The sequence below is a fragment of the Choloepus didactylus genome, chromosome 13 (assembly GCF_015220235.1).
Source record: "Choloepus didactylus isolate mChoDid1 chromosome 13, mChoDid1.pri, whole genome shotgun sequence".
In the NCBI taxonomy this organism is placed as follows: domain Eukaryota; kingdom Metazoa; phylum Chordata; class Mammalia; order Pilosa; family Megalonychidae; genus Choloepus; species Choloepus didactylus.
This window is the reverse complement of record NC_051319.1, coordinates 86,144,564-86,166,837: the sequence shown is the minus strand read 5'-3', so window position 1 is coordinate 86,166,837 and position 22,274 is coordinate 86,144,564. Positions and strand designations below refer to the sequence as shown.

At 43.0% G+C, this 22,274-nt stretch overlaps 1 protein-coding gene across 4 annotated transcripts in view; it reads right to left on the bottom strand.

Moving 5' to 3' along the window:
* Positions 1-22,274, bottom strand: part of LOC119508157 — a 55,755-nt gene that overhangs the window by 3,440 nt on the left and 30,041 nt on the right. The window lies entirely within an intron of this gene.

Below are 22,274 nucleotides of genomic sequence, written 5' to 3'. Positions count from 1 at the left end.
CCAAAGTTTTAGCCAATACAGGTGTGTTCAGATCAGACTTGCTCCATTTCACTTTGACTCTGGTTTCTATTCTGGCTATAGTGTTGGGGGTTTTGTTGTTGTTCTTGTTTTAGTCTCTCTTTTTTTCCTTTTCCTTTTTTTTTTTTTAATCTTTATTGGGGTAGCATATACACAACATAAATTTTCCCATCTTAACCACTTTAGCGTATGCAGTTCAGTTATATTTATTACATTCACAGTGTTGTGCTACCATCGCCACCATCAATTAACAAAACTTTTCTGGCTATAGATTTTTCAGGTAAGTTTTATTGAAAGACAAGGCATGACTGGTTTAGAAGTCTTCGCTTTTTCTGTCTGGAAGCAATTTGTTGCAGTTGTCTAATCATTTGATAGCTTCTCAATTGATTACTTATTATGTGCCAGGCTTTCTGCTACGTACTTACAGACACTGTGTCTTTTAATTCTTGCAAAACCACTATAGGTAAATACTATTATTAACACCCTGATTTTACAGAGGAGGAAACTAAGTTTCCAAAAAGGTTAAATGACTTGTCTGAAGTCACGTCTACCAAGCAATGCAACTAAGATTTGAACCCGTTACCTGACTCCAAAGCCTTATGGGATAATTTTTGGAACGTAAGGCCATTGAGTCTGTCTCCCAGAGGGCTTCTTGGGATAGGATGTGTAAGAGAGGATTCCAGAATCAAGGTCACTGGTGGGCAGGGCTGGAATGGGACAAGCTAAGACAAAAATGAAGACAGATATGCAAATGGCTTGGGAAGGTGGGGGTGCATGGGTGGGGCTTGGCCAATCCTGGCAAAGAAGGATGGAACTCCAGTCAGCTGCCATTGCAAACCAGGGCTGACTTCACCCAGTGGCCTTGGAAAAGCTACCTGGCTTTTGGTAATGTTGAGAAAATAGCTGTGCCAGGCCTCCCTGAGAGCCTATATGGATTAACTGGTTAATGGTTATATACTAGTTTGAATAGGCAAAAGGCCCAATAAAATCTCTACCCAGGCCTACTTAGCACAGAAAATAGCACCTGTTGGTTATAAATGTTAAAGGAAGATCAAATCCTCTTTGGTTTAGTTGCTTTAATTGAACCATTTGCCTGTACTAAGCCAGACAAGAAAATAATAACATGTCTGCATGTTAATTAGGCAACTTGGCTCTGTGGGGCAACGCTGGCAAAGGTAACGTTCTTAGAAGCTGAATTTGACGTTGCTATCCTCAGGTGGAGAGCAAGCATTGAATAAATATTTCCTGAATGACTAAATGCAAGAATTCAACATTTACTCAAGCACCTACTGTGTGCCAGACAGTGGTTACAAATATCTGGCTTTTAAAAGCCAGCTCTCTAATGTCAGTGTTTTGCCGGGAGATTGAGAAGGTAACCACAGCAATCTGAACGTGGATGGATTTCTCCATCAGCAAGTCTGCAACCAGCAGTAACTCCAAATATCATGTAATCCTGCCATACCATATAGCAAAGAGAAATTGAAAATCTGACAGGAGCTCTCTTGGCAGACTAGCCCTGGAAGACAGAAATCTGCATGTGCCAAATACAGGGTAAATAGCAGAATTCTCAGGAGTCGTCTTGATAACAAGTATAAATTGAAAAATTATGCAGAATATTTTTGTCCCTTAAAGGACCACACCTACTTCAAAGAGAGACAATCTCTACCAGGTGAGAGTAAATAAATGCTCAGTTAGAGGTGAAAGTCTTATCATAGTTATATAACATCCCCTTAACTCTCAACTGTTTGGAAAAATATCAGATTTCCATAGAAATCACCAGGCAAATGTGCAGCTGACTTCAAAAGTGGCTAGACCCTGTTAGTCTTCAATTCCTTAACCCCAGGTGTGATAAATAGAAGAGAAGTCATTGCCAGGCTACAGAATTTTTTCAAATTGTAATTCACTCACGCATTCATTCCTTTATTCATTCAACTAACATGAATTGAGTGATGATATGCCATGCACTGTTCTAGACATCAGTGAAGAATGAAGCAAACAAAGTTCACTTGCCTCCTAGGGTAGAAAATTGTTTTCTTTCCATGTGTCCACTGTGGAACTGGCTGCTAGAAGTGCTATTTTGCAAATAATTCTGAGGCTTTATTCAGGTTCAGCAGAAAAGAGCCTGTGATCAATTAGTGATGTCTGCCATGGGCACAGGATTTAAATATGGTGGTTGATGCGTTTGCCATTCCTGAGTTAAGATCAGATATCTGAATTGCCCAGCAAGGAATGCTCTGTCACTGTGGTTTTCACACTGTTTTAGCAACAGAACACTTTGTTCAAATGAAACCTTATTCAGATCCCCAATATATTAAATAGTGGCGTTCTCCTGGTTGAACAAGAGAAGTGAGGAGTCTAGAGTCAACCTACCCCTCACTCACCACAGCAGCACCCAGAGAACAGTCTGAAAAAATTGCTGCTTCATGAGACAGTTGCTTTCCATGTTATAAAAAGCACAGTATTTAATAATTTGCTTGTTCTTATTAAATTCCACATGAGGGTGATAATCACCATTTTACAGACGCAGAAGCTGAGGTCCAGAGAGTTTCAGTGATAAGCCCCAGGCTCACAGAAGATGGTCAGTGATGAAGTCGAGAACTAGAAGCCAGGTCTCCACACTCCTACTTGGGCCTGCTAGAGGCCCTACCTGGTATGCCACAGGTCTCTAGCTCCATGGCTCCATCTGAGCTTGCTATAGGGCTGAACAAAGAAGAGAGCTGAGTCTGGGTTGAAATAAACGCAAGCAACAAAGGGATAGCCCTGCCCCTCTGTCTGAAATTCTGCCTCATTCTGCCTTCACCTAGATCTCATTTCCAAGAAGCCCTTTTGTCACTGACATATTAGCAGTCACAATCCTGAGTGGCTCAGGGCTCCAATGCAGGCTCCAGTTTCCTCCACCCTTCATGCAACTCGCAGGAGTGGTGGCAACCTGAACATGACTTCTTTCTCTTTCCTCAGCGATTTCTGAGGAGAGACTGTCACCTCTGCCTAGACCACAGCACAGGATGGAGCTGCACAGGGCCAACACAAGGGTGGCACGTGGTCGCAGTGAGTCCCCAGGTAAGACGTTTTACAAATTACAGAGCACCTTTGTACTTGTTACCTCGCTAAACCCACCCACTCATCATCACCACCATCACCTCCAGCCTGGACCACTGCGTCAACCTCCTGCTTCTCTCCTTAATCGCTTTGGCTTCATGGCAATCCATTCCATTTTCCACACTGCAGGCAGAGGGCTCTTAAAAATGCAGATGTGATCAGGCCACTCCCCTGCTTAAAACCCTTCAAGAGCATCCCACTGCCTTTGGTACCCAGTGGGAAGAGAACTTACTTGTGAGAAAGCTTGTACGTGTATGTGTGTGTGTGCATGCATATTCTCACAAGAGTGCTGGAGGAGAGTGGCTCAAGATATTTGAACTGGAACATGATATTAGTATAAGCTCCATTTGTTACACAACAGGGCATTTTTATTTATGCATGCATATTTATTTAGGCCCTGCTTTATTCACAAAGGAACTGGAGTGGCTGGGTATATAACACATTTCCTAGGCAAGCAACAGGAGGAAGCTTTCTCAACTAGGCTTTGGAAACTTCAATCCTGTGGCGTGAACCGATCTCAATGCAAAAAAACAATAAATTAGTATTCCATTATTCTACAAAGCCCAAAAGGAAACTAAGGGATGAGATTCATGCCTGTAGACGTGCTCGATCACAGCAGGAAGATGATTTCTGGATCATTGAAAGGGGGCCCTCCAAGGTACACTGGGAGAAACTGAGTCAGTATCGAAGGCAGTGGCCCTGTGAGCCAATATCATCTCGGCAGCCCTCAGTCACGGGGTCCTTCCCCCAACCGTGTCTCTCACAGTTTAGAAAAGGGCCCTTTCTGATGGTTTTTCCTTGGTGGCCCTTTCCTCCCCCCCTCCCCTTTTTTAAAAGTTTACTTATTTTAAATTAGGTGGCACACAACATTTCAAAATCCAAAACATAGAAAAGTGCCTGTAATAAGTCTCTTTGCCACCCATGTATTTCACTCACACTCTTGCCTTCCCCAGAAGCATTTGCTTTTACCAATTTCTAGAGATCGTCTCTGCATACATACACCTGCATGTACAGTTTTCACTCAAATAGTGGAATTCTGTTCACAATGTTCTGTGCCTTGCTTTTCTTCTTTATTTTTTCCACCTTTCTTTTTCACAATGTATCTTAAGGCCCAGAATTTAATCCTAGCTTCATTAGGTGTGACTGTTATAAACAGTGACAGAGCTGTGTGCTTGGATTCTGAACAGGCACGAGAGACTTGGTTTCTGCTAAACTGAAACTGACTCAGGGCAGGAAGTGCTGCCATGTTTACTTGGGTGAACCCGGGAGCTCTCAGGGAAGGGCCAGGCAGGTCTGGGGTCAGCAGGGCAAGAATCACCACAAGCCTTCTGCTTGTCATAGGCCTTTTCAATATTTTTTAATTACACAGGAAAGGCACAAATTTATTCTTGCTGGTAAAAATGTCAAACAGTGAGGTGAGGCAATAGCCCCATTGGACTCCTCAAACCAATTCCATGCTTTACCCAGAAGCAACCACCATAACCAATTTAGGAATTGTGTGTGTCTTGAGCCCTTTGTTTCATGGGGAAGGTTGGTTTTGTTCTGTTTTACTGCATGGTATCATATTCTATGTATTCTATAACTTGATTTTCTCATTAAATATTTTGTCTTGCCCTTGTTGCCATTTCAATATACGTAGATCTACATCTGTCACATGGTATTCCACTGTGTGGACTTATCATAGTTTATTTAAAGATTTTCCTCTTGACGGACATTTAGGTTGTGTTTTAGTTTCCCAGCTGCTAAAACAAATACCTTAAAATGGGTTGGCCTAACAACAGGAATTGATTGGCTCATGGTTTCAGAGGCTAGAAGGCTTGCTTCCTCCCGGGGTTGGTATCTTCTTGCTGGCTGGCAATCTTTAGAGTCCTTTAGCTTTTCCATCCCATGGCAATGCACATGGTGGCATCTTCTTCTTTTTCAATTCCAGGTTCCATTGATTTCTGGCTTCTGCCTGGTCCCTGGCTTCTCTCCCTGTGGCCTTCTCTATAAAGCCTCCGGTAATAATTGGATTAAGACCCATCCTGAATGAGGTGGGTCACATCTTAACTGAAGTAGCCTCATCAAATGTCCCACTTACAATGGGTTCACAGCTACAGGAATAGATTAAGATTAAGGACATGTTTTTCTGGGGTATATAACTCCAAGCCACCACAGGCTGTTTCTAAATTTTTGTTACTATATATATTGCTGTATTTGAAAACTAGGCATAGGTAACATAATTTCTCTAAAATAGAGAAGAGGAATTCCTGAGGTAAAAAGTGTGCACATTTAAAATTTTAAGAAATACTCCCAAATTGCCTCCAAAAGGAAAGTTCAGGGTCCCCACTAGGCAGTAGCATTGTAAATTATACAGGACTATTTTACCCCTGGAGATTACAATCTAAAACTCAAGTCAGTGCGCACAAACAAAAAGAGGCATGCAAATCCACAAGACAATGAAACCCTAAAAAAAAAAAAAGGACCATTTGCACCATCAACAAGAATTGGGGACAGAAAATGTAGAGCATGGAGGGTGTATTGGGAGAGTGTATTGCTAATTTTCTCCTCCAGGCACAGCAACTCTTCCCTTCCCCTCTTCTGGTCTGATAAAGCGATATTTAAACGTTGGAGGGAGAGCCCGAGGGCTTGGGGTGGAGGAAGACGAGGCACACTGAATGTTTGCTCTAAACAGACTTCAGGAGGCTGCCATTGCCAGGCCCTTTGAACCAACTGCTGATGTTCAATCCTACTGACTTAGACAGAACTTTTCGTTCCACTGGGCCTCTTCCTGGAGGTGCTCTGTACCTTGGTTCGTGATGTAATAAAACCGTGAGTAAACGGATTTCCCCAAGTCCTCCAGCCTCCTGGCATTACTCTTTCCTTTAACATCCGAATAAAATAGCTTCTTTGCCCACTTCACAGCCTATTGTGAGGCCATCCCTTCCCCAGATTTCTGCAGATTCTGGGGGCCTTGTGTTTTTCTGATCACCTCTTGCCCCTCTTTCCTGCTCTTGAGTCTGCTGTTGGCCTCTCTGTTCTCACCTCTTCTCTCCATGCTCATAGATGCCACTGTCCCTTCTTTTTCTCCCAAATACCAATGATTTTACTGAGGTTTAAGGGTTACAGCACAGTGCTGAACAGGAAACAGCATTAGGGTGAATCCTAGGCATTGCTCTTCTGAAGAACTCCTCGGCCGCTGTGCCCTGGGGAGGGATCACTGACCAAACTGCTCAAGTCCTAACCTCATGCTGGGTGGCCTCCTGCCCAGAGTCAGCCAAACTGCAAAATTTAGAGCCAGTCATCAAGTTTAGACGGCACACAGTCCTCCACAAGACTGTTGGAACACCAACGGCAAATTAGAGCAATCCCCCTAAACCACTCTCAGGTTTGCTAATTCACTAGAACTCACAGAACTCACTGAAATCTGCTATACTCACAGTTACAGTTTATTACAGGAAAAGGAAACAGGTCACAATCAGCCACAGGAAGGAACGCACAGGGCAAAGTCTGGCAGGGTTCCAACCGTGAAGCGTCTGTCGTCCTCTCCTAGGGAGTCAGGACACATTACCGTCCCAGAACTGGTGTGTGATGGCACACACAGAGTATTGCCAATCAGGAAGCTCACCTGAGATTCTGCATCTATAGTTTTTATTGGGGCTTCATTACATGGGCATGATTGATTGATTGATTGCCCATTCAGTTCAACTGATACCAAGGGACTCAAAGCCTCCAGCCTAAATCACAAGGTTGGTGTTTCTGGAATGGCCAGCCCCCATCCTAAGCCATAGATTATCTCCCAGAAGCCCAGGTCAAAGGCCAAGCCTCCCTTTGGCAAGGCCAAATTCTTTTCTACATACCTCCTCTCTCCCAAGAGTACTCTCCCATCTTTCAGAATCTCTTCTAATTCACCTGCCCAAGGAATTCCTAAATTCCTTTTGCTTTATTCAGCCCAATGAATTCACTCTCTTTGAGAGTGGTTAACAGGCTGTGTGACCTTTGTCAAGTTACTTAACCTCTCTCAGCCTGTTTCTTAAAATGTAACAGGGGTTAAATTAGAATGTATGTAAAACATTAGGCACAGTGCGTGGTACATAGTAAGTTGGTTCATATCACATCCATGAGGATCTCACCTTTCAAATTGAAAAATGGTCTACCAAGGTGTTTGCCTTTCAAGAGAGCAATTACTGCCCTGTAATGTGTTCTGCCACCACCATAGGACATCCAGCAGGTGGCTTTGAAAATAACTATTTTCTTCTATGTTAGTGTAAAGAAGCTTCCTTTCAGCTTAACTCTTTAGAAATATTGCTTATAAAATTCTCCAGATTGCAGGGATTTCATGGTGAAAGTGAAAAGAGCCTCTTGGATAACTGTTCATCCAGGCCAAAAAAACAAACAAAACAGAGATTCCATGCAGTTCTTCCCCTATGCAGTCTGCTATCACCTCTTCTTTCACAGACAGCATCTCCATCCACCTAGTAGTTCAAATCAGATACGTGGGAGTCATCTTGGATTCCACCTTTCCCTTATCCTCCACTCTCCATCCACCAGCAAGTCCTATGGGGTCTCCCTGCAAAATCTCTCTCCATCTCCACCACCCCATGCCGGGCCACCATCATCTCTCACCAGGACCACTGCAGTGGTCCCCTCGCCAGTCCCCCTGCTTCCACTCTTGCCTTCCTAGGCTCCATTTTCCACTAGGCTAGCAGAGTGATCTTTTAAAACCATAAATCATACCACTTTCCTCTCCCGCTTAAAGCCCATCAGTGCTTCCTATTGCCCTCAAAGTAAAATCCAGGCTTCCATCTCGGCAGGTGAACTCACTGCCCTCCCCACTATGTGGGACCTGACTCACAGGGCTGTAAATCTCCCTGGCAAAGCAGGATATGACTCCCAGGAATGAGCCTGGACCTGACATCGTGGGATTGAGTACATCTTCTTGACCAAAAGGGGGTTGTGAAATGAAACAAAACAAAGTTTCAGTGCCTGAGAGATTTCAAATGGAGTCGAGAGGTCACTCTGGTGGACATTCTTATGCACTATATAGATAACACCTCTTAGAGTTTTAATGTATTGGAATAGCTAGAAGTAAATACCTGAAACTGTCAAACTCCAACCCAGTAGCCTGGACTCTTGAAGACGATTGTATAGCAATGTAGCTTACAAGAGGTGACAGTGTGATTGTGAAAACCTTGTGGATTGCACTCCCTTTATCTAGTGTACGGATGGATGAGTAGATAAATGGGGACAAAAGCTAAATGAAAAATAGGGTGGGATTGGGGGATGATTTGGGTATTCTTTTTTTACTTTTATTTTTTATTCTTATTCTGATTCTTCCTGATGTAAGGAAAATGTTGAAATAGATTGGGGTGATGAATGCACAGCTATATGACGGTACTGTGAATAGTTGACTGTACACCCTGGATGATTGCATGGTATCTGAATATATTTCAAGAAAAGTGAATTTAATTTAAAAAAAAAAAAAAAAATCCAGTCTTCACGGCAAGGCCAACAAGGCTCTGCCTGACCCCAAACCTGCTGTTTCTCCAGCTTTACCTTGCATCATCTGCCCCACCTGCTACACTGCAGCCACACAGGCCTCTCCCTAGGCCTCTTTCTTCCTCTAAATGCCACAACACATCCCGCTCTGAGCCTTTGCACTTGCTGCTCCCTGGAACACTCCCCCCACCCCCACAGCTCCTCCAATATCCCATTCCTTCTCAACTTGCCAATTTCAGATCAGAAAGACCTTCCTTGACCACACATTCTAAAAGAGGCCCACCCCTATCCAATCTAATGTCTCTGGATCATAGTGCCTTTTCAACCTTCAGAGCCTCCATTCCCTCCCCTCCCCTTCTTCTCTCCTCCTCCTGCTCCTCCTCCTGACACTTCCTCCTCCTCCTCTTCTTCTTCCTCTCTCTCTCTCTCATTTGTTTCCTGTCTGTTTCCCATACACAACTATAAGCTCCATAAGGGCAGGGGCCTTGACTGTCTTGTTCAGTGTTCTGTCCCCAGCACCTCACACAGTAGGTGCTCAGTAAATACTTGCTAAGTGACTGAACAAATTAATGAGAAAAATGAAGACAACAGTTGAACACGTGATCTGAGGACATACTCTAAGTTAGGGGTCCCAAGGGAGCTATTTCTCCATCCTGGGGCTGAGGAACCAGGACAACCAGGGGCCTGGGTCCTCACTGGGAGACCAGTATGGATCTAAGCTACGAGTGAGGGCTCTGAAGCCCCAGCATCCTCCCATGGCCCCTGTGATGGGAGAGGGATGTCTTCCCACTGGTCAGCGATGCCCTGACTGCCACAGCAGAGGGGCCGGGCTGCTGCCTTCAAAGTGATTTCCATGCAGCCTGTCTTCTTCCACCCACCAGAAAGCCCACCAAGTTGCTATAGCAACAGAAGAGAGCACCAGAGTCCGAAGAGGGATGTCTGCATCTCCCGTCACTTCTTTTGACTTGGGGTGGGGGGAGGAGAAGGGGGAGCAGTCCACAGTTGTGCCCTTGTTCTGTCTGTCTCCGGCCTGTCGCCTGTCTCTAAGCAAAGCACCCTCCTCTGCCCCTCCTCCCCCACCTCCCTTGAAAATCCGAGGAAGCACTCCCTTCAGAGTCTTCTCCTCTGTGTTCTCTCTTCTGCTGTGGAAGGGGAGGGGAGAGATGGCCTCATCTTTGTACACTGTCCAGGCCCACAAATTGTGCAGAAGAACAAAGGAGAAGGATCCTCTGGCTGCTCACCAGAGGTGAAGGAGGAAAGCTAGCTCTCGATTGCCTTAAGAATGTTTTCTTTTTAAATACCACATTGTTTGTCCAACTGGTCACCTCCTGGGGTTTCTGAGTCTCTGTTGGCTGCCTTGTTAGTCCCCCTTAAGAGACAAAACCTGGCTTTTACTGCTTGGAACTTAAGAGCACTTTGGGGGCGCTGCTGTGAAGCAGTTTGTGTCATTTGTCAAAATAACGACAATAGTATCTTCCACTTGCTAAGTGAATGTGTGCCATGCATCAGTCTTCTTAATCCTTACAACCACCCTGCAAGGAAGGTATCAGTCATTGTATTAGTGATCCCTCTTTACACGTGAGGAAACGGAGGCTGGAGTGTTCCTCAGGTCACACACACAGCTACCAAAGATCAAGCCAAGATCTGAACACTGAACTCTCAGATTCAAACCCAAGCCACCAATACTGACCACTGCTCTATATTAGGAGGCACCATATGGAATGACATATTTAGCTCCCAGCCCTCACGTGGTTCCCTCCTGGCCACATAGCCGGCAGTTGTTAGCTCTGTCCCCATGCTGCATCACCCCCGCAGGGATCTGATGCAGCTCGCCCACAGTGGGAACAAAGGGAGCATTTTTAGTCTCTTCTTTAGAAACTTTGACTCCTTGCCATACGAGCAGACGCTGGGATTGGCTGTTACCATGGCAACTGGCTGCCGATCTCTGTCCAATTATGTCAGCCCTGAACTGCAGTGCCTTCCTGTCCATTTCCTGCCCAACCTCTCCAACCCGTCAGCCCCAGCTCCTCTGACCTCCAGGCAGCTTTGAATGCCTCTGCTTTCTAATTACAGCAGCCTTTCAAGTCCCTGGTCCTGTCCGAAACCTTTGTAATCTGTAAATCTCTTCCCAGCAGCCCCTGTTCGTCATACCCAGGCCCCTGGCTTTATCTGTGGTTGTGAAGCACGGATTGTGTACTCAGCCTTTCACCCAGCAAACCCATGTGCCCCAGGGGGCAGACAATTTGCACACACAACCTCAAGCATCCCGGATTCAGTGTCTGGCACTACGATCTTTCTGGTGCAATTGTGACCTTGCAGGGGGTCTACACTGGCCTGATTCCAAGCCAGCATCTGTGTTCATTCCTTCATTCAATGACTCGTGAGCACCTACTATGTTCCAGGCACTAGGGGTGCCAGGTTAAAAACAAGGAGGATGGGACTGGGAGCCTCCCTACACAGCCCAGCAGCCCAGAACTGCCCTGGGGGGACGGCACTCACCTGTGACATAGCACAGTCATCCCTCAACAGAGGACCCGGGGTGCACAGCCTGGAAGAGGGGCCCACTTGCAACTCTCAGGAGCCATACGCCAATACCAAAGACTTGTGGGTCAGTGGCAGAGACAAACTGTGGCAGGACTGAACTGAAGGACTAGACTATTGCAGCAGCTTTAAAACTCTAGGATCATCAGGGAGATTTGATTGTTAGGGCCACCCCCCCTCCCCGACTGCCCAGAAACACGCCCCACATACAGGGCAGGCAACACCAACTACACACGCAAGCTTGGTACACCAATTGGGCCCCACAAGATTCACTCCCCCACTCACCAAAAAGGCTAAGCAGGGGAGAACTGGCTTGTGGAGAACAGGTGGCTCGTGGACGCCACCTGCTGGTTAGTTAGAGAAAGTGTACTCCACGAAGCTGTAAATCTGATAAATTAGAGATAAGGACTTCAATAGGTCTACAAACCCTAAAAGAACCCTATCAAGTTCAGCAAATGCCACGAGGCCAAAAACAACAGAAAATTATAAAGCATATGAAAAAACCAGACGATATGGATAACCCAAGCCCAAGCACCCAAATAAAAGACCAGAAGACACACAGCACCTAGAGCAGCTACTCAAAGAACTAAAGATGAACAATGAGACCATAGTACGGGATATGAAGGAAATCAAGAAGACCCTAGAAGAGCATAAAGAAGACATTGCAAGACTAAATAAAAAAATGGATGATCTTATGGAAATTAAAGAAACTGTTGACCAAATTAAAAAGATTCTGGACACTCATAGTACAAGACTAGAGGAAGTTGAACAACGAATCAGTGACCTGGAAGATGACAGAATGGAAAATGAAGGCATAAAAGAAAGAATGGGGAAAAAAATTGAAAAACTCGAAATGGACCTCAGGGATATGATACATAATATGAAACGTCCGAATATAAGACTCATTGGTGTCCCAGAAGGGGAAGAAAAGGGTAAAGGTCTAGGAAGAGTATTCAAAGAAATTGTTGGGGAAAACTTCCCAAATCTTCTAAACAACATAAATACACAAATCATAAATGCTCAGCGAACTCCAAATAGAATAAATCCAAAAAAACCCACTCCGAGACATATACTGATCACACTGTCAAACATAGAAGAGAAGGAGCAAGTTCTGAAAGCAGCAAGAGAAAAGCAATTCACCACATACAAAGGAAACAGCATAAGACTAAGTAGTGACTACTCAGCAGCCACCATGGAGGCAAGAAGGCAGTGGCACGATATATTTAAAATTCTGAGTGAGAAAAATTTCCAGCCAAGAATACTTTATCCAGCAAAGCTCTCCTTCAAATTTGAGGGAGAGCTTAAATTTTTCACAGACAAAGAAATGCTGAGAGAATTTGCTAACAAGAGACCTGCCCTACTGGAGATACTAAAGGGAGCCCTACAGACAGAGAAACAAAGACAGGACAGAGAGACTTGGAGAAAGGTTCAGTACTAAAGAGATTTGGTTTGGGTACAATAAAGGATATTAATAGAGAGAGGGAAAAATATGGCAAACATAAACCAAAGGATAAGATGGCCGATTCAAGAAATGCCTTCACGGTTTTAACGTTGAATGTAAATGGATTAAACTCCCCAATTAAAAGATATAGATTTGCAGAATGGATCAAAAAAAATGAACCATCAATATGTTGCATACAAGAGACTCATCTTAGACACAGGGACACAAAGAAACTGAAAGTGAAAGGATGGAAAAAAATATTTCATGCAAGCTACAGCCAAAAGAAAGCAGGTGTAGCAATATTAATCTCAGATAAAATAGACTTCAAATGCAGGGATGTTTTGAGAGACAAAGAAGGCCACTACATACTAATAAAAGGGGCAATTCAGCAAGAAGAAATAACAATCGTAAATGTCTATGCACCCAATCAAGGTGCCACAAAATACATGAGAGAAACATTGGCAAAACTAAAGGAAGCAATTGATGTTTCCACAATAATTGTGGGAGACTTCAACACATCACTCTCTCCTATAGATAGATCAACCAGACAGAAGACCAATAAGGAAATTGAAAACCTAAACAATCTGATAAATGAATTAGATTTAACAGACATATACAGGACATTACATCCCAAATCACCAGGATACACATACTTTTCTAGTGCTCATGGAACTTTCTCCAGAATAGATCATATGCTGGGACATAAAACAAGCCTCAATAAATTTAAAAAGATTGAAATTATTCAAAGCACATTCTCTGACCACAATGGAATACAATTAGAAGTCAATAACCATCAGAGACTTAGAAAATTCACAAATACCTGGAGGTTAAACAACACACTCCTAAACAATCAGTGGGTTAAAGAAGAAATTGCAAGAGAAATTGCTAAATATATAGAGACGAATGAAAATGAGAACACAACATACCAAAACCTATGGGATGCAGCAAAAGCAGTGCTAAGGGGGAAATTTATAGCACTAAACGCATATATTAAAAAGGAAGAAAGAGCCAAAATCAAAGAACTAATGGATCAACTGAAGAAGCTAGAAAATGAACAGCAAACCAATCCTAAACCAAGTACAAGAAAAGAAATAACAAGGATTAAAGCAGAAATAAATGACATAGAGAACAAAAAAACAATAGAGAGGATAAATATCACCAAAAGTTGGTTCTTTGAGAAGATCAACAAGATTGACAAGCCCCTAGCTAGACTGACAAAATCAAAAAGAGAGAAGACCCATATAAACAAAATAATGAATGAAAAAGGTGACATAACTGCAGATCCTGAAGAAATTAAAAAAATTATAAGAGGATATTATGAACAACTGTATGGCAACAAACTGGATAATGTAGAAGAAATGGACAATTTCCTGGAAACATATGAACAACCTAGACTGACCAGAGAAGAAATAGAAGACCTCAACCAACCCATCACAAGCAAAGAGATCCAATCAGTCATCAAAAATCTTCCCACAAATAAATGCCCAGGGCCAGATGGCTTCACAGGGGAATTCTACCAAACTTTCCAGAAAGAACTGACACCAATCTTACTCAAACTCTTTCAAAACATTGAAAAAAATGGAACACTACCTAACTCATTTTATGAAGCTAACATCAACCTAATACCAAAACCAGGCAAAGATGCTACAAAAAAGGAAAACTACCGGCCAATCTCCCTAATGAATACAGATGCAAAAATCCTCAACAAAATACTTGCAAATCGAATCCAAAGACACATTAAAAAAATCATACACCATGACCAAGTGGGGTTCATTCCAGGCATGCAAGGATGGTTCAACATCAGAAAAACAATCAATGTATTACAACACATTAAAAACTCGAAAGGGAAAAATCAATTGATCATCTCAATAGATGCTGAAAAAGCATTTGACAAAATCCAACATCCCTTTTTGATAAAAACACTTCAAAAGGTAGGAATTGAAGGAAACTTCCTCAACATGATAAAGAGCATATATGAAAAACCCACAGCCAGCATAGTACTCAATGGTGAGAGACTGAAAGCCTTCCCTCTAAGATCAGGAACAAGACAAGGATGCCCGCTGTCACCACTGTTATTCAACATTGTGCTGGAAGTGCTAGCCAGGGCAATCCGGCAAGACAAAGAAATAAAAGGCATCCAAATTGGAAAAGAAGAAGTAAAACTGTCATTGTTTGCAGATGATATGATCTTATATCTAGAAAACCCTGAGAAATCAACGATGCACCTACTAGAGCTAATAAACAAATTTAGCAAAGTGGCGGGATACAAGATTAATGTGCATAAGTCAGTAATGTTTCTATATGCTAGAAATGAACAAACTGAAGAGACACTCAAGAAAAAGATACCATTTTCAATAGCAACTAAAAAAATCAAGTACCTAGGAATAAACTTAACCAAAGATGTAAAAGACCTATACAAAGAAAACTACATAACTCTACTAAAAGAAATAGAAGGGGACCTTAAAAGATGGAAAAATATTCCATGTTCATGGATAGGAAGGCTAAATGTCATTAAGATGTCAATTCTACCCAAACTCATCTACAGATTCAATGCAATCCCAATCAAAATTCCAACAACCTACTTTGCAGACTTGGAAAAGCTAGTTATCAAATTTATTTGGAAAGGGAAGATGCCTCGAATTGCTAAAGACACTCTAAAAAAGAAAAACGAAGTGGGAGGACTTACACTCCCTGACTTTGAAGCTTATTATAAAGCCACAGTTGCCAAAACAGCATGGTACTGGCACAAAGATAGACATATAGATCAATGGAATCGAATTGAGAATTCAGAGATAGACCCTCAGATCTATGGCCGACTGATCTTTGATAAGGCCCCCAAAGTCACCGAACTGAGCCATAATGGTCTTTTCAACAAATGGGGCTGGGAGAGTTGGATATCCGTATCCAAAAGAATGAAAGAGGACCCCTACCTCACCCCCTACACAAAAATTAACTCAAAATGGACCAAAGATCTCAATATAAAAGCAAGTACCATAAAACTCCTAGAAGATAATGTAGGAAAACATCTTCAAGACCTTGTATTAGGCGGCCACTTCCTAGACTTTACACCCAAAGCACAAGCAACAAAAGAGAAAATAGATAAATGGGAACTCCTCAAGCTTAGAAGTTTCTGCACCTCAAAGGAATTTCTCAAAAAGGTAAAGAGACAGCCAACTCAATGGGAAAAAATTTTTGGAAACCATGTATCTGACAAAAGACTGATATCTTGCATATATAAAGAAATCCTACAACTCAATGACAATAGTACAGTCGGCCCAATTATAAAATGGGCAAAAGATATGAAAAGACAGTTCTCTGAAGATGAAATACAAATGGCCAAGAAACACATGAAAAAATGTTCAGCTTCACTAGCTATTAGAGAGATGCAAATTAAGACCACAATGAGATACCATCTAACACCGGTTAGAATGGCTGCCATTAAACAAACAGGAAACTACAAATGCTGGAGGGGATGTGGAGAAATTGGAACTCTTATTCACTGTTGGTGGGACTGTATAATGGTTCAGCCACTCTGGAAGTCAGTCTGGCAGTTCCTTAGAAAACTAGATATAGAGCTACCATTCGATCCAGCGATTGCACTTCTCGGTATATACCCGGAAGATCGGAAAGCAGTGACACGAACAGATATCTGCACGCCAATGTTCATAGCAGCATTATTCACAATTGCCAAGAGATGGAAACAACCCAAATGTCCTTCAACAGATGAGTGGATAAATAAAATGTGGTATATACACACGATGGAATACTACGTGGCAGTAAGAAGGAACGATCTGGTGAAACATATGACAACATGGATGAACCTTGAAGACATAATGCTGAGCGAAATAAGCCAGGCACAAAAAGAGAAATATTATATGCTACCACTAATGTGAACTTTGAAAAATGTAAAACAAATGGTTTATAATGTAGAATGTAGGGGAACTAGCAGTAGAGAGCAATTAAGGAAGGGGGAACAATAATCCAAGAAGAACAGATAAGCTATTTAACGTTCTGGGGATGCCCAGAAATGACTATGGTCTGTTAATTTCTGATGGATGTAGTAGGAACAAGTTCACTGAAATGTTGCTATATTATGTAACTTTCTTGGGGTAAAGTAGGAACATGTTGGAAGTTAAGCAGTTATCTTAGGTTAGTTGTCTTTTTCTTACTCCCTTGTTATGGTCTCTTTGAAATGTTCTTTTATTGTATGTTTGTTTTCTTTTTAACTTTTTTTTTCATACAGTTGATTTAAAAAAGAAGGGAAAGTTAAAAAAAAAAAAAAGAAAAAAGACAAACAAGGGAAAAAAAAAAAAAAGATGTAGTGCCCCCTTGAGGAGCCTGTGGAGAATGCAGGGGTATTCGCCTACCCCACCTCCATGGTTGCTAACATGACCACAGACATAGGGGACTGGTGGTTTGATGGGTTGAGCCCTCTACCATAAGTTTTACCCTTGGGAAGACGGTTGCTGCAAAGGAGAGGCTAGGCCTCCCTGTATTTGTGCCTAAGAGTCTCCTCCTGAATGCCTCTTTGTTGCTCAGATGTGGCCCTCTCTCTCTGACTAAGCCAACTTGAAAGGTGAAATCACTGCCCTCCCCCCTACGTGGGATCAGACACCCAGGGAAGTGAATCTCCCTGGCAACGTGGAATATGACTCCCGGGGAGGAATGTAGACCCGGCATCGTGGGATGGAGAACATCTTCTTGACCAAAAGGGGGATGTGAAAGGAAATGAAATAAGCTTCAGTGGCAGAGATTCCAAAAGGAGCCGAGAGGTCACTCTGGTGGGCACTCTTACGCACACTTTAGACAACCTTTTTTAGGTTCTAAAGAATTGGGGTAGCTGGTGGTGGATACCTGAAACTATTAAACTACAACCCAGAACCCATGAATCTCGAAGACAGTTGTATAAAAATGTAGCTTATGAGGGGTGACAATGGGATTGGGAAAGCCATAAGGACCAAACTCCACTTTGTCTAGTTTATGGATGGATGTGTAGAAAAGTAGGGGAAGGAAACAAACAGACAAAGGTACCCAGTGTTCTTTTTTACTTCAATTGCTCTTTTTCACTCTAATTATTATTCTTGTTATTTTTGTGTGTGTGCTAATGAAGGTGTCAGGGATTGATTTAGGTGATGAATGTACAACTATGTAATGGTACTGTAAACAATCAAAAGTACAATTTGTTTTGTATGACTGCGTGGTATGTGAATATATCTCAATAAAATGATGATTTAAAAAAAAAAAAAAAAAAAAACCAAGGAGGATGGAATTTTACATTTTCTTGAGGGAAGTGGAAAGAGAGGTGGTAAACAGTAAGCAGGAAAACAAACAAATAAACATGATTTTGGATAGTGGTAGGTGCCGTGAAGAAAAAAGAGCTGAGAAGCAACAATCCCAGGCTGACATTTTCTTCTGTCCTTATTTAAGCTCCTCTTCCAAGCCAAGGGGGCACAGCAGAGGAAGGGGGTGAGGAGGAGTGTCGTGGTGTCCATTGGGCACTCTGGGGTGCAAGTGGCAGAAACCAGACTCAAGCCAGCTTAGCGGAAAAGGTGATGTAAGCAGCAATGCAGGGCGAGGCTAAAGCCCGAAGGATGCCAGGACCCATCACTGTCTTCTCTCTTATTCCTCTCTCTGGACATCAGCTTCCTTCCCTCTCGTTTGCAGTGGCTTTTCCCACAAGCCAGGAAGCATAGCTGCTGGCAGATCCTGTTGGTTTTACTTTTCACAGCCTCAGTCATGGGAGACAGCCTGACCTCAATCATTCTCTGATTCCAAGACCAGAAATCCAAGAGAAGAGACTGACTCATCAGCCACGGTCGAAGCTGGAGTCACAGAGCACTAACAAGGAGGTTCCCTAGTTCCCAGTAGTTACCTGTGATTGTGAGGCAGACAATCCCAAGGTCCAGAACATCCTTACAAAGTGCTACCCACATTCGGCATGTGCCCCTCTACGCCCTCGCCCCACCCATTCCTAGTTCTGTTTTTTGTTTTTTTTTACTTTTATGGTCTTGCTTCTGCTCCTGAGAGAATCAATCTTGCAGCCTGCACCCCAGTTCAGCCCCAGCTGCTAAGGTCACTGTGGTGGTTTGAAGATGTACCTACCCCAGAAAAACATGTTCTTAAATCTAATCTATTCCTGTGGGTATAAAATCATTTTAAGTAGGACCTTTTGATGAGGATACTTCATTTAAGGTGTGACCCACCTCATTCAGGATGGAGTCTTCTATAAATGGAATGAAGAGGGAGGGAGGGAGGGGGGGAGAGAGAGAGAGAGAGAGAGAAAGCCATGGAAGCAAGAAGCTGAAAGCAACGAAACTCAGAAGAGAAGGCAGAAACCAGCAGACGCTGCCATGTGTCTTGCCTTATGGGAGAGGAGCCAAGGCTCTCCAGGGGAATAAGTATTGCATTGATGCCTTGATTTGGACATTTTTTCGGCCTCAACCTGTAAGCTAATGAATTCCTATTGTATAAGCCAACCCATTTCCTAGCAGCCCAGGAAACTACAACAGTCACCCCCTGCCATGGAGGCTTCTTTGCTTTCCTCAACTGTGTTGCCCTCATGTAGAGTCCCACCCACTCCATGCATGACCCCAAATCACCACAACACCAGATCGTTGTGTACAGTAGGTTTTAATGAAGGTCTGGGGGAACATAAGGGGAACACCCTTAGCTCAGAATAGGACCAACTTATGCTCCACCAATGGAACAAAGTGCTCAGACTAAGGGTATTGTGTTCTTTCCTTCCCTCCTTGTCCTTGCTTCCAAAACTCCAAGTATGCACCCCCAAATTCCTTATTGCTTTCTAATGCAGCTTTTTGCTTCTAAGTCAGGTTCCTAAAAACAAGGTGCAATGCTAAACAAAAGAATCTTCATTATTCATCTACAAAGAACAGAAGCAGCTTTGGAACTGTAGTTATTTCTTTAACTTACCCTGTGTCAAATATTTTTGGGCCCCCATTTGCAATAACAATAGTAAGGATAGGAGGAAGGGCTAGCCAGACTCAAACCTACTCTGGTTTGGCACCAAGTTAAAGTACTGTTCTCCTCAATGCTGAGCTCTTGTAAGGTCGATTGTGAAATTATATATAGTATATTTCACTGTCTCTGGGGGTTATATTGGGGTCACATGCTCAGATCCCTTCAACTTCCATTGAGAGATAGGTTCAGCAGGTCACACACTAGCCCCAAATTAAGGGTGACACATAGGAAGAACAAATGGCCCCCAGACTGCAAAAGACAGAAAATCCCATTCAGAGATGAGAAAGAGTTACATGGACCCTCTCCTCCCATTGTTGGTTATATTTTCCAGCTGAAAAATCTCACGTCCTTGCTTGTATTTCCAATGCCTGGCTTTTCACCCTCAGTGCTGTGGGGACCAGAAAATGATAAAATCCTAACAGGGTTGCCACCTCTAAATATCCCCATTGGATTTATAAAGATTCAAAGATGACAGTCATCTGAGAAGGCTGTGCCCTTACACCGTTCCAGCCACCAGAGGCTATTATTGTGACTAATCAGGGCCCCCTTTGTGGCCTGAAAGCACAGGTGATGAGACCTGAGCAGGGGCAGACTGCCCACCTAGGGCCCTCCTGCAGAGATCTAGTGCCTTGTCTCAGGGACCATTTTTAACTTCTGGAGGAGTGGAAGGCAGGGGTGGGGAAACCAACTGCCTGATCTACTTTTGTCCTCTTCTCCCCCAGAGATCTCATGAGGAGCGTTACCAAGATCTGGGTACTTATCCTTAGAAATCTTGTTCCTCCTCATTAACCCAGATTTCCAGAGCCCGGACCTATTAATGGACTCCTTTTTGGCTCTGTGGTTCAGTCTGAGCAAACTGTAGGCTGTTCCTGCAAACGAGTTTGACCTTGGATCTGGGGCTGGGCTACATGGTCATTGAGATCCCTTCACCTTCTTTCAGGAGGGAGGCAGCAGGTGTAGTGGAATGAGGAGTGGGCTGGGGACAGGTGACCTCATCCTACCTATGATAATGTCTGACCTTGAACAAGTCACTTCCATCTTTGGACCTTGGTTACCTCATCTCTTACATGCATGACTAGGGCAGTTTTCCAAACCTCAGGTACTCATATCAACCTTCATATTGTTTGTCACACCTATGTATCACCTTTGCTACTTTATATTTGATATTTTTCTGAAAATTGAATCACTTTTTAAACTTTGCTTCATGCTAAGCAATATAGCCATAAAATCACCTATTTGATGTGTTAGTTTTATTTTTTCTACTAAGTGCTAAAACAAATGCTTGCTTTTAATCATGATCATTGGTATAACCCCTGAAACAAACCCAAGTAACATACACACGGACCACCCTTTGGGAAACACTGGATTAGAAGGTCACTTCAGCTCCCACATGTCTTTGCCCCCACTGTGACATTCTAATAACACCAAAAAAAGAAAAGCATTTTCAGAAAGAAAAAATATATAATTCCTTAGCCAACAGCCAGAATGACTCTTGGAACAAAATGGCTGTGTTCTGACAGTGTACAGGACCCAACTCTGACTCCATTTTCCTGAATTTGAAGTCTCCTGGGCCCTGCCACAGCTCTTCCCTCGGAAGCACAGCAGAATTCCATGTGGTCTACCAAGGCCTCAGTCCCAAACTGTCTCAGGCCTGCTTGCTGTGCTGCTGGGACTGCTGTGGCCCAGTGGAAAGAGATTAAGTCTCCCTAAAGTGACCGGAAGGTTGGCCTCTTTCATCCTAGGCGAACAATCACTCTACATTGTTAGAGTGAGTTTCTATTGGATTTGCCTACCTCATTTGGCTGTCTGCACACCCTGCTGTTTCCTGGAACTATTTGGATGACACAATCCAAGAGCCTCATGGGGATTCTCGGCTGGGAACTCTCTTTTCTGGTGAGAAATTGGTAGTAGAGTGAGGGGGTAGCTGGATTCCTCAGCCGGGGAGAGGAGAAAGGACAGCGTTTCCCTGGGGAAGGAAGGTGTCTCTGACACCTGCACAATGAATAAAAACTGAACAAATCATCAGTAGATGCATCAAGGTTGAACTTTCTCCACTTCAGGGATGCCCAATCTGGATGATCGTCAGAAGCATTTGAAAGGTTTTTAAAAATGAAATTAAACATACTCCTATACTATTATCCAGCAGTTCCACTCCTAATATTTACCCAAGAGAAATGAAAATATATTTACTGACAGTGGCTTTATTCAAAATAGCCCCAAATAGGAAGCAGCCCTCAAAGGCCCATCAATAAGTGGATAAACAAACAAACTGAGATATCCATACAATGGAACTCAACTCAGTAATAAAAAAGAATGCAACATGGATAAATTCCAGAAATATTATGATAAGCAAAAGAAATCAGATGCACAGAAGGTTACGTACTGTATGATTCCATTGATATGACAACCAAGAACAGGAAAAACTAATCTATGGGATAGAAATCAGAACAGCAGAAACAGCGGTTGTCTACACAGGATGGAAGTGACTGCATGGGGGAAGGCTTCTGGGTCATGGAAATGTTCTATATCTTGACTGATTGGACTGTTGGATATATAAATTCATACCTTTGTCAAAATTCATCCAATTATACTCTCAAGATCTGTGCATTTCCCTGTATGCTAATTTATCTCAATTTAAAAAAAAAAACACTACACTAAAAAATACATTCTCTGGCCCTAACCCATTCCTACCGAATCAGAATCTCTGGAGGGTAGCCTG